Genomic DNA, 14,269 nt, shown 5'->3' with positions numbered 1-14,269 from the left:
TAAATAATGTTGTTGGATCCTAGCCCTAATTTCTCATTTGGGTGTTTAATTGGGGATTCATTTCTAATCAAACTTTGTTCTTCTCCTTTTCAGATCTCGAACAACAACAATGCTTCCGGCTTGAACTCCTCCGGCTCGTTCTCACTCATGAACTTGTGTGGGAGAGTGATCTTTAAGGGGTCCAATTTCAATGATTGGATACACAACATTCGAATGGTCACTCGTTACGAGGACAAAGAGAATGTCCTTGATGAGAAGCTGAAGGAGATCAACCTCAACACTGCTACTGCCGAAGAGATCGCCGCCTTTGAGGCCCATGAGCGTGATGCCACAAAAGTCCATTGCATCATGCTGGCGACCATGACTGCAGAACTCCAAAAGTCCTATGAGGACATGTATCCCTATGAAATACATCAAGCCTTGTTGGACCGGTACCACCAAAGTGCGAGGCAAGAAAGGTATGAGATCATCACTTCGATGATCACTACCCGAATGGGTAATGGAGAGTCCCTTACCGCTCATCTGCAAAAGATGCAGAGATATGTTGATCGCCTGCTAAAGTTAAATGTTAACTTTGATGAAGAGCTGTCAATCGACATCATCCTTCACTCCTTGCCTCCCTACTACAAGAAGTTCCGCATGACCTACCATATGAATAAGGAAGAGGTCACTTTAAGCAAGGTTCAAGGCTTGCTAAGGACTACTGAGAGAAATCTGTAAGATAAGTATGTTGCATCAACTCTAACTCCTGCTACTGCCCCTGTCTTAGTAGTAGGGCAAGGGAAGGGTAAAAATAGGAAGGCTCCCTCAAAGATCCACCACAAGGGAAAGTCCCAAGATGGTACCTCTTCTAGTGGAACCAAGGCTAGTTCTGCTAAACCCAACTCTAATCCTAAGGAGGCAGAGTGTCACCACTGCCACAAGATAGGACATTGGAAGAGAAGCTGCCCAGAATATCTGCAAGCTATCAAGGATAGGAAGATGAAGCCGTCCTTTGTAGGTATTTACACATTAAAACTAATGATTCATCGCATGCTATTTGTTGGGTTCTTGATACAGGATGTAGTTTTCACATATGTTCTAATTTGCAGGGACTAAGAAGAAATAGGGATGTGGAGCGTGGAAGGATAAACCTAATCATGGGAAATAGAATATTGGCTCCTGTCACCAATATTGGAGTATATTCCTTAGTGCATAGTAATGGATTAGGTTTAGATTTAAACAATTGTTTCTATTCTCCAGATATGGCAAGAAACATCATTTTATTTCATGGTTTATATAGACAAGGATTTAGATATTCATTTGATAATGACAAGGGTTCTATTTTTGCTTATCTTAATAGTGTTTTATATTTTTAAGTGTTGCCTTGTAATGGAATATATGAAACTGTGATGGTTGTAGATAACTTACGAAATGATGTATTGTATGTTGATTCTTCCAATAGTATGGATAAAGCATGCTTGTGGCATTGTCGTCTTGGACATTTCAACAGGAAACGCATAGCCCAACTCCAAAAGGATGGAGTGTTGGAGTCATTCGACCTTAGGGACGATGACGTATGCGAGTCTTGTTTACTTGGAAAGATAACCAAGTCACCCTTTACTGGCACTTGTGAAAGGGGTGAGGGTTTATTGGATCTCATACACACCGATGTGTGTGGGACCTTTAGATCTACCACAAAGGATGCGGGCCGCTTCTATGTGACTTTTACCGATGATTATAGCAGATATTGGTATATCTACTTAATCAAGCACAAGTCAGAAACCTTTGAGAATTTCAAACAGTTTAAACAAGAAGTGGAGAATCAGTTGGGCAGGAAAATCAAGATGCTTTGATCCGATCGAGGAAGAGAGTGCCTAAGTCTTGAATTCCATGACTACTTCAAGGAATGCAGAATCGTTTTGCAATTGATGCTACCTAGGACACCGCAGTTTAACGGTGTGGCTAAGAGGCGTAATCGAACCTTGCTAGACATGGTTCGTTCTATGATAAGTCGTGCTTCACTACCTATCTCATTCTAGGGTATGCCTTAGAGATTGCCGCCCATATCCTTAACTTAGTCCCTACGAAGAAGGTTGCCAAAACACATCACGAGATGTGGACAGGGAAAGCTCCCTCGTTGTCACATATCAAGGTTTGGGGTTGCGAGGCTTTCGTAAGACGAGAGACTCACGATAAGCTCGAACCTCATAGTGAGCGGTGTATTTTCATAGGCCACCCGCAAAAATCATGTGCATATCTCTTCTATAGACCGAGTGACAACGTTGTCTTCATTGCGAGGAGAGGGGTTTTTCGAGAGACAGAACTCATAAGCTAAGGGGACAGTGGGAGGAAAATCAATCTTGAAGAGATTCAAGAGTCGAGCGATGAAGGAACCTCCAACACTGGCGCTCAACCCGAGGAGGAAACTCCGGTTGAACCGATTGACAAGTCCTTACCTCTTAGACGTTCCGAAAGAGTTAGGTTTCAACCCCAGTTATATGGTTTTAATATTACTACATAAGGGGATACGTATATTAGTGATAGTACACTAATAAATTTGGATGAACCTAACAAATATAAGGAAACCATGGCAGGCCCAGAGTCTGTGAAGTGGAAAGAGGCAATGGACAACGAGATTAAGTCTATGTATTACAACCAAGTTTGGAATTTGGTTGACAATGTACCAGGTCGTAAGACGGTCCGGTGCAAATGGATCTTCAAGAAGAAGACTGACATGGACGGGAATGCGCACACTTATAAGGAGCGATTGGTCGCGAAGGGTTTCACTCAAACTCCCAGAGTAAACTATGATGAAACCTTCTCACCAATTGCGAAGATATAGTCTATTAGGGTGATGTTGGCCATTGCCGCATTTCATGATTATGAAATATGGCAAATGGATGTCAAAACCACTTTCCTTAATGGGAAGTTGGCTGAGGATGTTTACATGGCTCATCCAGAGGGTTTTGTCAATGTGAAGCATCCCAATAGAGTGTGTAAGCTTGAGAAGTCCATTTATGGACTTAAGGAAGCATCTCGTAGATGGAATCTTTGTTTCGATGAGAAGGTCAAAGAGTTTGGTTTTCTGCAAAGCGAGGATGAATCATGTGTATATGTCAAAGCCAGTGGGAGTATAGTAAGCTTCCTCGTATTATATGTCGATGACATACTACTCATAGGAAATGACATCCCGACACTGCAGGAAGTTAAGTCCTGGCTCAGGAAGTGCTTCGCTATGAAAGACCTTAGAGAGGCTGTCTATATTTTGGGAATAAGGATAGTGAGAAATAGAAGTAAGAGACTAATAGGACTTAGTAAGAACACTTACTTGGATAAGGTACTTAAACGTTTTAGTATGGAGAATTCAAAGAAGTGAGAGTTACCAATCCAAAGTAATGCCAATTTGAGTAAGACTCAAATCCCGAGTACCGAAGTCGAGATAGCATAAATGAGCCGAGTACCATACGCTTCCGCAGTTGGCTCGATTATGTATGCTATGACTTGTATTCGCCCTGATGTGGCCTTCGCTTTGAGCATGGTCAGCAAATATTAGGGGAACTCTGGCAAAGCACATTGGACCGCAGTCAATAATAATCTTAAGTACCTTCGGAGGACCAAGGAATGGTTTCTAGTCCTTGGTGGGATTGATGACTTAAAGGTGCGAGGGTATAGTGACGCCAGTTTTCATACCGACAGCGACAACTACCATTCGCAGTCAGGTTGGGTCTTTACCCAAAATGGAGGAGAAGTGACATGGAAAAGTACCAAGCAGGATACCGTAGCTGATTCAACGTGCGAATCAGATTACATTGCAGCGAGCGAAGCGTCAAAGGAGGCAATATGGTTGAAGAACTTCATTGGAGACCTTGGAGTTGTGTCGGCCATACAGGAGCCTATGGAATTTTTTTGTGATAATGAAGGAGTTGTTTCCTGTACCAAGGAACTGAGGGATCATGGTAGACCTCGACATATCGATAGAAAATATCACTTTATTTGACATCAGGTAGAAGAAGGACTCCTCGTAGTGAAGAGGGTATCGTCAGAGGATTACCCAGCAGATCCGCTTACGAAGGGACTGAGCATGGTTAAGCACTTGCATCACGCTAGGAGCATTGGGCTGAAGGACGATATTAGTTTAGATTAGATAGTTTAGAAACATGTAATAGATAAATTGTAATTAACATTTGATGATTAAATAAAAGAGTATTATTTATTAGTAATGTTATTGTCCTATGTTAATTGTTTACCTATTGTTTCATTTTTCATGTTTTGACTTCCTGAATAATAAGATTATTCAAACAGTCCACAGTCGTTCATATGTTGGAAGTAGGTATGAATGAAGACTGTCATGAATTGGTGTGTAGATTGTCTAAAGTGTATTAGACATAGCAAAAGTTTGCTACAACTTTCATGAGTGCTTATGAACAAGTTTTGAGCATTGGAATAAACCCACACTTGCTGGAATCACTTCATGGAATTCATCACGAGTGATCGCAAGACGATAATATCATATGGTCTTAAAACCTAGATACATGGTTTATTGTTTGCTAATTGGTTGTGAATTTATAGTACGTAAACACATCAGTAACTTGATGTTATAAAACGCATTGTTGTATATGATTTGGTTAGTGGATAGTAAATGCATATAAGTCGAACTTTATCTGTTCCTTTTATCTTAGGAGGGTAAAAGTGATATCAGGGCCCCTCGATGATTTAGTTTGACTTATGCGTCGGGCCCAGTCAGAATGGAATGGATGTGTTCAAATAAGTTCTATGTCAAATGCATCAGAGATCGATAAACAAATTGTTGGACAATAAGTATGACTATGTTCCATGTAATTGTCTGCATGATATCTAGAACAAAGGATTATACGATCCCTTATCTTAAGGACAAGTTATTGATAAGATCAAGAGTTTTGAGAACTGCGATTGCTAATCAGATCCAGAAGTTGCATTTGCATTTATAGTTATTAGACTTATCTAAGTGGGAGACTGTTAGATTAGTGTCTAAGTCCATAACTATATTTGGTATGTACTTGACCCGGTTGTGCATGGTCCTTTTGGGTTGCCTTCACCAAAGCAACTTGACTAGGGGAATAATATAGAAAGATGTGATTATGGTTTATTAATATATTATAAGACTAGTATATTAAAAGAGAAATTAACATTGGTCAATATTTAATTAAGAACTAATTTTTTGATCAAAAGAAGTTAATTAAACTTAAGGGGCTGAACCAAAATTATGTGATAATTACAAAGTTAGGCAAGGAAACCCTAATAGATAGGGTGGACAAATTCTAGGGATAAAGCCTTAAGAATTCGTCCATGATAGGGATTCTAGAATTATCTTATGGGCTTCTTGGTGGCTAACTAATCAGATAAGGATAATGACTGAAACCCTAATTCATATACCTATATAAAGGACCCTTGGGCATGAGAAATTCGGCCACTTGAACCCTAGAATCCTAGAGCCAAAATTCTTCTCTCCCTCTCTCTTTTGCTTCCTCCAATTTCTATTGGTATTTGTGATTCATTAGAGGCACAACACTTGAGGTGCTAAAGTTCTCAAGGCTTCAAGATCTTCAATCAACAACAAGTTAAACATCTAGATTTGTTTTGTTGAGTTAATTCCGATTATATACACTATATCTAGGGTTTGAAAGTATTGGATGAATGCATGTATAATGGAGAAACCTAGAGTCAAGCATTAGGGTTTTCATGAGCACATAGGATGTTCTTTTGGATCAAACCCATCAGATTTAGTAAACTCGTTAGTTAAATTTCAGGTTGCTAGGACACCTGAACTAAGCAGATAAGCTACCTACAATCTAGGAACGTAAGTGGTTTAAGGGTATGCCAAACAAAAAAAATCATAGGACACAAAGTCAAAACAGTACATTGTAAGCCTTTTGTAAAGGCACGTTCTTGAAAGTGATTTCCACTAGGACTTCATAGATAAATTTCCATAGTTACTCACGTTAAAACAAGTCAACAGTTTTCATAGTCAACAGAATGAATCAACATTTCACGTATGAAGGTGACCGTTCATCATAAAATATTAATTTAGAGAGTCCCAACTGACGAGTTCCTGGTTTTGGAAGACTTCACGAGGAGCTCAGGAATACGTCTAAGGTAAAACATGAAGTTTTATGAGACGTGTAGATACAACAATGTTGTCTAGATCTCGATAACTTCGATAAGATAGCATCTAGGTGCGCTAGGAGAAGGATTTCAAGGACGAAATCTTTGTAAGTGGAGGATTCAATATAAACCATTGTTTATAAAAAAAAATTAAAATATAAATATATTACTCTTTAGCCCAAGTAATCGTCTTAGACATATAAGAAATGTCGATAATATATATATATATATATATATATATATATATATATATATATATATATATATATATAGGTATACAGAGCCCTTAGATCCGACTTCGTATAAAGAAGTTATGCTTCTTCAAAGTTTCACGATTAAACAAGCACGACTCTACATATCGTAAAAAGTGAATTCTTGATAAATCACTTTTTAGCCTAAGAGATCTGAACGAAATTCACAGTAATCGTTAAACCAAGATCATGCATATAAAGAATGCCCAAATCTGACTCCGTATGAAATAGATATGATTTTTCTAAGTTTCTGTGCAATCGGGTATAGTAGTGCACGACACAAAATTTAAATTTTAGAACGGTAGATTATTAGAAAATAATTTAAATAAGATTTGAAGATATCATCAATAGCAGTCTGTCGATATAAATAACAAAGAGAATGGACTCTTTAAGTAGGAGTCATGCCTTCTGCGGCGATCTCAAAATAGTTTAAGCCTATCAAAAATATAATTTTTAGATAGATTGAGCATTAGCTGTTGGTACCTAATGGAAAGTTGTAGATCTCGTCGAGAACTTTCTGGTAATATAAAGAACGTAAAAAACAGAGCTCGTAAGAAGACGTTACGTCATTTTGAAAATCTGGAAAATCATACGCTCGAAGTGCGCGGCATGAATGATGACAAGGCACCGTACAGAGATGAAACATGGCAGGTTCGATCGGTCGAATCTCTCTAGAAACGAGGCCACATGGCCCGCAAACAATCATGACATGTGGCGCCAGGAAAATAGGGCACATGAAAAGCTTATAGAAGTGCCGATGTGGACAAACCCAAAAGCGACACGTGGCAAAAGAATGTTGGAGGCAACACCCCTACAGTACGCGGCATGTCCTTATATATGTGTGGTTTGCTTCACTTTTCTTGGCTCTATGTAGAGATCTCTGTATATGCTGCATTTCCCACACCACTACACATCTTGTCTCTCGAGTATTCCTTACTTTTAAGCTATTTTCCATAGACTTTCGGCCTACAACAAAGCCCTGTGACACCCCTGAGTGCTCAGTTAGTTGTAATCCTCGAGTGTGAGGTCCCGAGTCAGTGTTCTGCCCAGTTAGATCCTGGTTCCCATCAACAATACTTTGTAAGTGAGCTAAATTTACTATGCCTCCATGAAATTTATAAATATAGTTATAAGTTGTTACTAGGAAACTATAATTATGATTTCTCAGTAATTCCAAGTCGTTATATTGATTGATCTACTTACGGGAGAGGTGATTAGAATGGTCATGTTAGCTTGGTTGTTGGATTTAAGAAAGGCTATACCCCGAAGTGGTCTCACCTTTTAATTGTTCGGCCTGGTTGATCCTTATTTGATAGAAGTATCAGTATTCATTAGGATTAGTGATTGGTCTAACCCATATTTCCATATTTCCCTAGTATCTAGTAAGTGGTAGTATTATAGGTTAATACTCGTTGGGTACGTTACCATCAGTTGTATCATCAGTAGATTGTTGTTAGTTATCAAAGCAACTATCCATGTGAGCTTATCTCACTATATTATGTATCCCAATATATATACGTGTATGTTAGGATATTGGAACCAGTAAAGTAGAGCCCATAGTATAGTTTTCTATGTGTTTGTATGTAACATCCCAAAATTTCAAGGTAAAACTTTCATTTTTAATAAAATTAAAAGATGCATTTATCTTTTACTCAAACATTTAGAATTATTTCATAATAAAACAATTATCATAGTACAATCCCAAAATCATAAAGTTGCGGAAAAACATGGGTGTATGCGTTGCGATCAAGTTGGGCCCTTCCATTTTGAACTGGAAGTACCTGAAACCATAAACAATAAACTGTAATTACAAATCTTAGTGAGTTCCCCAAAATACCTCATACCATACATACAATAGAGAATGCTATGTGCCAACCATAGTCTTGCCATTATGCTACAAGCCGTATCATGGTCTTTCCTTGCCAGGCCAGGGGAGAATACCTTGGGCTTACAGACAAGTGCCAAGAATCACCTCTTGGTCTTCCATGCAAGCATCACAAAGACAATAAGCATACAATCTACAACTAACAAACTACTTAACTGCCAGGGTCCGAACCATGGTCTTGCATACAGATTTATCATGAGACACCTTCGGGCCTTTCATAAAATGCCAAGGGTCACCCTTTGGTCTTCCAATAAGCATATGGGCTGAAATTGGTGCCTTCGATCCATAGTACAGTGAGGTGACTGACCTCAACGGCTGAAACCCACAGATAAATCTCTGGTTGTAGATCCGCTAAAATCCCTGGGCTATTAATCACAAAATAACATCCGATTAATAATTGGACCCCGACTCACAATAAGAGTCCAAATTGTGGTAAAATACCTTTTTACCCTTGTAACATCCCAAAATTTAAGACCAAAAACTTCATTTTAAATCAAATAATTATGAAACCATTTGTTTGAAAACATTCATAGTGTCAACTCATATCAAAACCCATGTATCAATAGTCAAAACATGTCATGGTAAAACAACATCAGAGTATAAATCCCAAAGATCTCCTATGCGGAAAATGTAGTATGATGCACTGTGATCATGCTGACTCCTTTCCCTTCGAAGAGGCAGTACCTGAAACCAAAACTGAAAACTATAAGTACAAAGCACAGTGAGTTCCCCCATCATACCACATACCATACAATAACATACTGCCTAGCATATTCGGGTGCTGGCCTACCCCTTCGGTCTCTTTCAACCGGTAACTGCCTAGCATATCAGGGTGCTGGCCTACCCCTTTGGTCTCTTTCAACCAGTAACTTCCTAGCATATATGGGCGCTGGCCTACCCCTTTGGTATCTTTCAACCGACAACGGTGACTCTTTCACCACCTACCACTACCATATATCCTCCTAGTACATAAACACATAAGTCACATACTGCCTAGCATATCTGGGTGCTGGCCTACCCCTTCGGTCCTTTCGACCGGTAACGAGGTCTATCCCACCCCTCCTACCACTATTACATAATATCATTGCATACTATCAAACAAAGCATAACATATAGTGGCATACCATACAAGTATCACAAAGACAATCACCTCTACCATAATCAACTACTAGTGGGCCGATATTTTCAATCCACTTCTACTGGAAGGTAACTCACCTCAAATGTTGTAAGTAGTTGAACTGTCCTCGGCTCTGAAAGCAACCCTTCTCAAACTCCTACACATAAAATATTTCCTTTAATTACCCTTTCATACTTATAACCCCTTAAGGGTCAACTTTGGTCAAAGTCAAAGTCAAAGTTAACACCCTGGTCAAAGTCAACATTTTGGGTTGACTCAACTCGCTGAGTTGACCCATCAACTCGCCAAGTTCCATAATTCATAAAACCCTGAAATCGTGATCCAACTCGTCGAGTTCCTCCTATCAACAGAGTCGGGACTTTCCCACCCAGCTCGTCGAGTCCGTTCTTGAACTTGTCGAGCCCTTCCTTATACAAAATCGGGGCATTTCGACTCAACTCGTCAAGTTCTTCAGTCTGTTAAGCTTTCTTAATGTGTTAAGCCATTATTCTTCGATTCTAAGTCCCATATTCCAGATCTGACTCGAAAACACATTTAGGAGGGTAAAGTTCCCAACTTTACCCATTAAGACCCATCCTATAAGAAATGAGCCCTAACCCTAGCTCAAAATGGCTTGGTTCCAACTTCAAAAACCATCAAAACTTCCAGATATGCCATAGGATCATAGATTTGGACTCTAGGGACAGTTTAGTCACGTAAAGTTCTATCTTTACTTGCATGCATAGACTACTTGGCTCAAAAGGCCAAAAAGATGGTCCACTAGTTGCATAGGACTTCCATGGCCATAAAGTTGGGACCTTTATGACATTAAGTCCCCTATAGACCCTAAATCTGAAAGGTTTGCCCCCCATGGGACGTCCAAGCTCCAAAGACCAACCTTCTTGGACCAAAATATGGAGAAAGCATCCTAAAACTATATCTAAACATACTATAAGCAAGGTAGGAGCTTTATACCTTAGATAGACTAGAAATGAAGCTCAACTTCTAGATCTACTCTTCTCCTACACGTCCTTTCTGTTTCTTCAAGTATCTTCTTCTTCAAAACCATAAAGAATGCACAAAAATGGCTCAAAACTCTCAAAAGTGGATTAGGGTTTCGTGGCTAGGGTATGGGACAAAGAAGGTTGTAAATGAGGCCATCTTATGGGAGTTAAGGTGCTTAAATATGGTGCAAAACCCAGAAAATTAGGGTTTGATTCTACCAGTCCTACTCGTCGAGTTGAGGCTTCTCGAATCGTCAAGTAGACTTCACAACCCGCGTCCAAATCCATCTCTACTCGACGATTTTGGGGCCTCCAACTCATCGAATTTCTATACAAAAGTGAATAAATTGGGAATTAAAGACATACTAGGAACCGTCCGTTACAACCGTCTCCCTAACTTGGCCCAAGGCCAAGGCCTAAACCAATTGTCCAAAAAGCCCAAATTCTAAAATAATCACCCAAAGCCCAAATAAGGCCTATTTTTCCAAATTATGCCCAATCCTTTTCATGGGCCTTCACCCAAGAGAGTCCACTAAAATCTCAACAGCCCAACAATAGGATTCAGATGGCCCAACAAGTCCCAATACAACCAAAGTCCACATGGCCCAAAATCGAGAGCCTAAATAGACCGAAGCCCAATATGATGAGTAACCGGGGCGTACTCAGCTCGTACAATCATCGTACTCACTTGAGGGCTTGCACACACAGCATACTTGCTTGTACGCCCAACGTACTCCACCAACTTGGCCAACTTCCCATTTTTAGCTCTTAACCGATTAAGACTTCAAACCAAACTCAGATCTGACTTCCTTAAGGTGGTTTATCACGTAAAGTTGCCAACTTTACGTGTATGCATGGCTTAATGGGGCTTTAGAGCTTAAAAGATCTTAATAAATGACTTAACACATGCATGAGATCCAAAACCACCATAAAGTTTTCACATTTATGCTTAAGAAACTCTTAATATGTCCACATCTACAACGATAAGCTTCCACAAATGACCTTAGCTCACAATTACTAACTAAAGGAACCTAAAATGACCAAAAACAAGACAAATAATAGATCTATGAAATGATATGACATGCTTTGAACTTTATACCTCAAAAGCCACGAAATGAAGGTGCTAAAGCTGGATCTCGAGGCTCTCTTCCAAAGAATGAGTCTTCAAGTTTCTTCTTCTACCACTTCAAGATGCACAACACTCACCAAAAGCTTCACAAGAGCTCAAAAGCACCACACAAAGGCTAAGGAACGAATTAGGATTTTCAAGGGTATGGAGGCTGGTTAAACAAGGCAAAAATAGGCTATATTATGGTTTATATAGGGTACAAGCCCTAAAATTAGGGTTTCTAAACTGCTCACATATGCTAAGTGTACTCCACGTACACCCAGAGTGTGTGGATGAGCTCCACGACCAACCTGCATGAGTATGCCCAACATACAAGGAGTACGGACATCGTACTCCAACTTCCCCGAAGTTCATAATTTTGCCCCCTAGGGACCAAATCCGCAAAACCTGGCACCCCCAAGGGTCTAAACTGAAAAGTACAATGAACCAAGTGTAACACTGTAGAGCCAAATATGTAGTAGCTATGTGTGTGAATGTGATATGCTTATAAGTTATTGTGAATTAGTTAGGGGATGATGGCAGAACGAGAAAAGAGGTCAGGAGCCTATAGGCCCACGTGTTAACAAAATGGCGTGTAGGCCATAAGTACACATACACTCGTGTTATGAAATGGCATGAAGATTGTTAGTATATGTAGACTCGTGTTGAAGATGAAATTGGGTGTAAGCTGTAAGTCTAAAATACAGCCATTATTTGTATACATATATGTGCATTGTGGTATATGGTATATTGGGGGAACTCACTAAGCCAAGTGATTACCCAGTTAATATTAACTACTTTCAGGTACTCCATTAGATAATAAGAAAGGCGAAGCTCGATTGTACATACGTGCATTCGCAATCATGTTTCCGCATAATGTAATTATACTCTAATGTAATTGAATGTTTTGAATAAATAAAAATGAAAATTTTGGGTTGAAAATTGGGATGTTACACTTAGTGGATCCTTGTTCGTTTTTATGAGAATAGTTCTCATGAGTTAATTTACTCGTGATTGAGTTCGTTGTAGGTCCCTTGGATGATTTTTTAGATGGTGGTGCACCTATGCTAGTGTGGGAGTTTGGATGCCTCGTGAATTTTTTTTTTGATTGACCATTGTTGTGCTCTAGTGAGCGGTGGGAAAGTGATGACTTGTAAGGAAGTTAACTATTCATTTAAGGTATTTTAGGCATAATTTATGAATTTGGGATTGGTTAGAATTTCCAATCAAAATGGTTTGAGTGTTCATTCTGGTTTGGTGGTGTTCCTAGTCAGGGACTAGGGATAGGTTCGACAAATGGAAGATCATTAGTCATTATGTATGTTCCTAGAGTGTTAGACTGGTGGATTCCTGATCTTGTAAAGTATGTTGATAGAGTTGGTTTATCGTCGCAATTTTGAGAGTTTTCGCGGTTTGAGTAGTTTTTGCTATGAGTGGGGTCATACCGTTCGGAGGAAGATGTTGTCGTTATTGAGTGTTTTCAAGAGATGGGGTTGTTTTTAGGTTCTGAGTAGTCTCCAAAATTTTCTTCTCTATGGATGTTTTGATTTTTTGAAGCGGTTGGAGGAGTCATATGGATTGTGTTGTTGTTGTTTTCATAAATTCTAATCGAGTCGGATTTTGAGGTCGAAATCCAATTTAAGTGGGGGAGAATTATCACATTCAGTTTTAGGACGTTTCTGAATTCAGGGTGGCGGACCACAATTTGATCGAATAAAGGTCTTGGACTTCAAGGGAATAAAGTTTACACCCTATTGGATGTTGATAAGATTGGTTAAGTGATTTAAGCCCTTTAATTGTGCTTTGGAGCAAAAGTGTAAAATAGGAAAGTGATATTTCAAACTTCTTGCATGAATTCATGAATTTAATTTGGTATGTTTTAATTCAAAAGTAATTATATAGTATTTTGGGGCTTGTCATACCTTCACGTGCATATAGAGATTACTGAAAACAGAGTTGAAACGAAGAAGTTATGACTGTTTAAAATTGGAATGAATTTGGGGAAAAATGCGTCACGACGGCGTGGTGAGGAGTTCACCACAAAGTGTTGAGCTGTGCAACCCAAGCTCATTAAATTGCATTAAGAACCCCTCTTTCTAGAAAACCCCTAGCCTCCCTTCATAGATCAAGCTCCTTCTCTCTCCTCTCATCCATATTCTTGAGTTTTTATGGCTTTTTGGTGATGTATTTTTCAAATATTTGGTTTTGAAGCTTTGCAGCTAGAGAGATCAGCCTTCATCTACCTTGTGGGTTGTAAATATCCTTGTTTTATTATGTTTCATCATTATATCTATGAGTATTTAGTGTTTTGGTCCATTTTAATGAGTTTTGTTCCCTTTATGACTTATTCCATGGAGTTTGAAGAAATCCATGAGCTTTAGTTCATGTTTAAAGTTCAGATCTAGTGATTTAGTGGAGTAAAGAGTGTATGCAAGAACTCTCCTTACTCTATGAATGAAGAAAGTGGATTTTTAGACATTTTTTGGCTTAGAGTTTTAGATCTTGGAAGTTTGTTGCACTATTATGGATAAAGTTGGAAACTTTATCCATCTAATCATCATGTTGATTCAGATCTGAAAGTTGGAGTCTTGCACTTAATGGATTAAGTCGAGAAAGATGCATTCTTAGACTCTTTGAGACTTAAAGTCTAGATCTTAGTTGTTTGAACCGTGGTAAAGGATAAAGTTAGAAACTTTATCCATTAAGTCACTTAGAAGAATTAGATATGATATTTATGGCTTTGGGCTTAAAGGATTAAGTCCTTAGTGGAAAAGGGTGTTA

This window comes from Lactuca serriola, chromosome 4, assembly GCF_051521515.1.
Source record: "Lactuca serriola cultivar US96UC23 chromosome 4, Lser_US96UC23_V15, whole genome shotgun sequence".
Taxonomy (NCBI): Eukaryota; Viridiplantae; Streptophyta; class Magnoliopsida; order Asterales; family Asteraceae; genus Lactuca; species Lactuca serriola.
The sequence above is the reverse complement of the archived record's forward strand: the minus strand, read 5'-3'. Positions refer to the sequence as shown.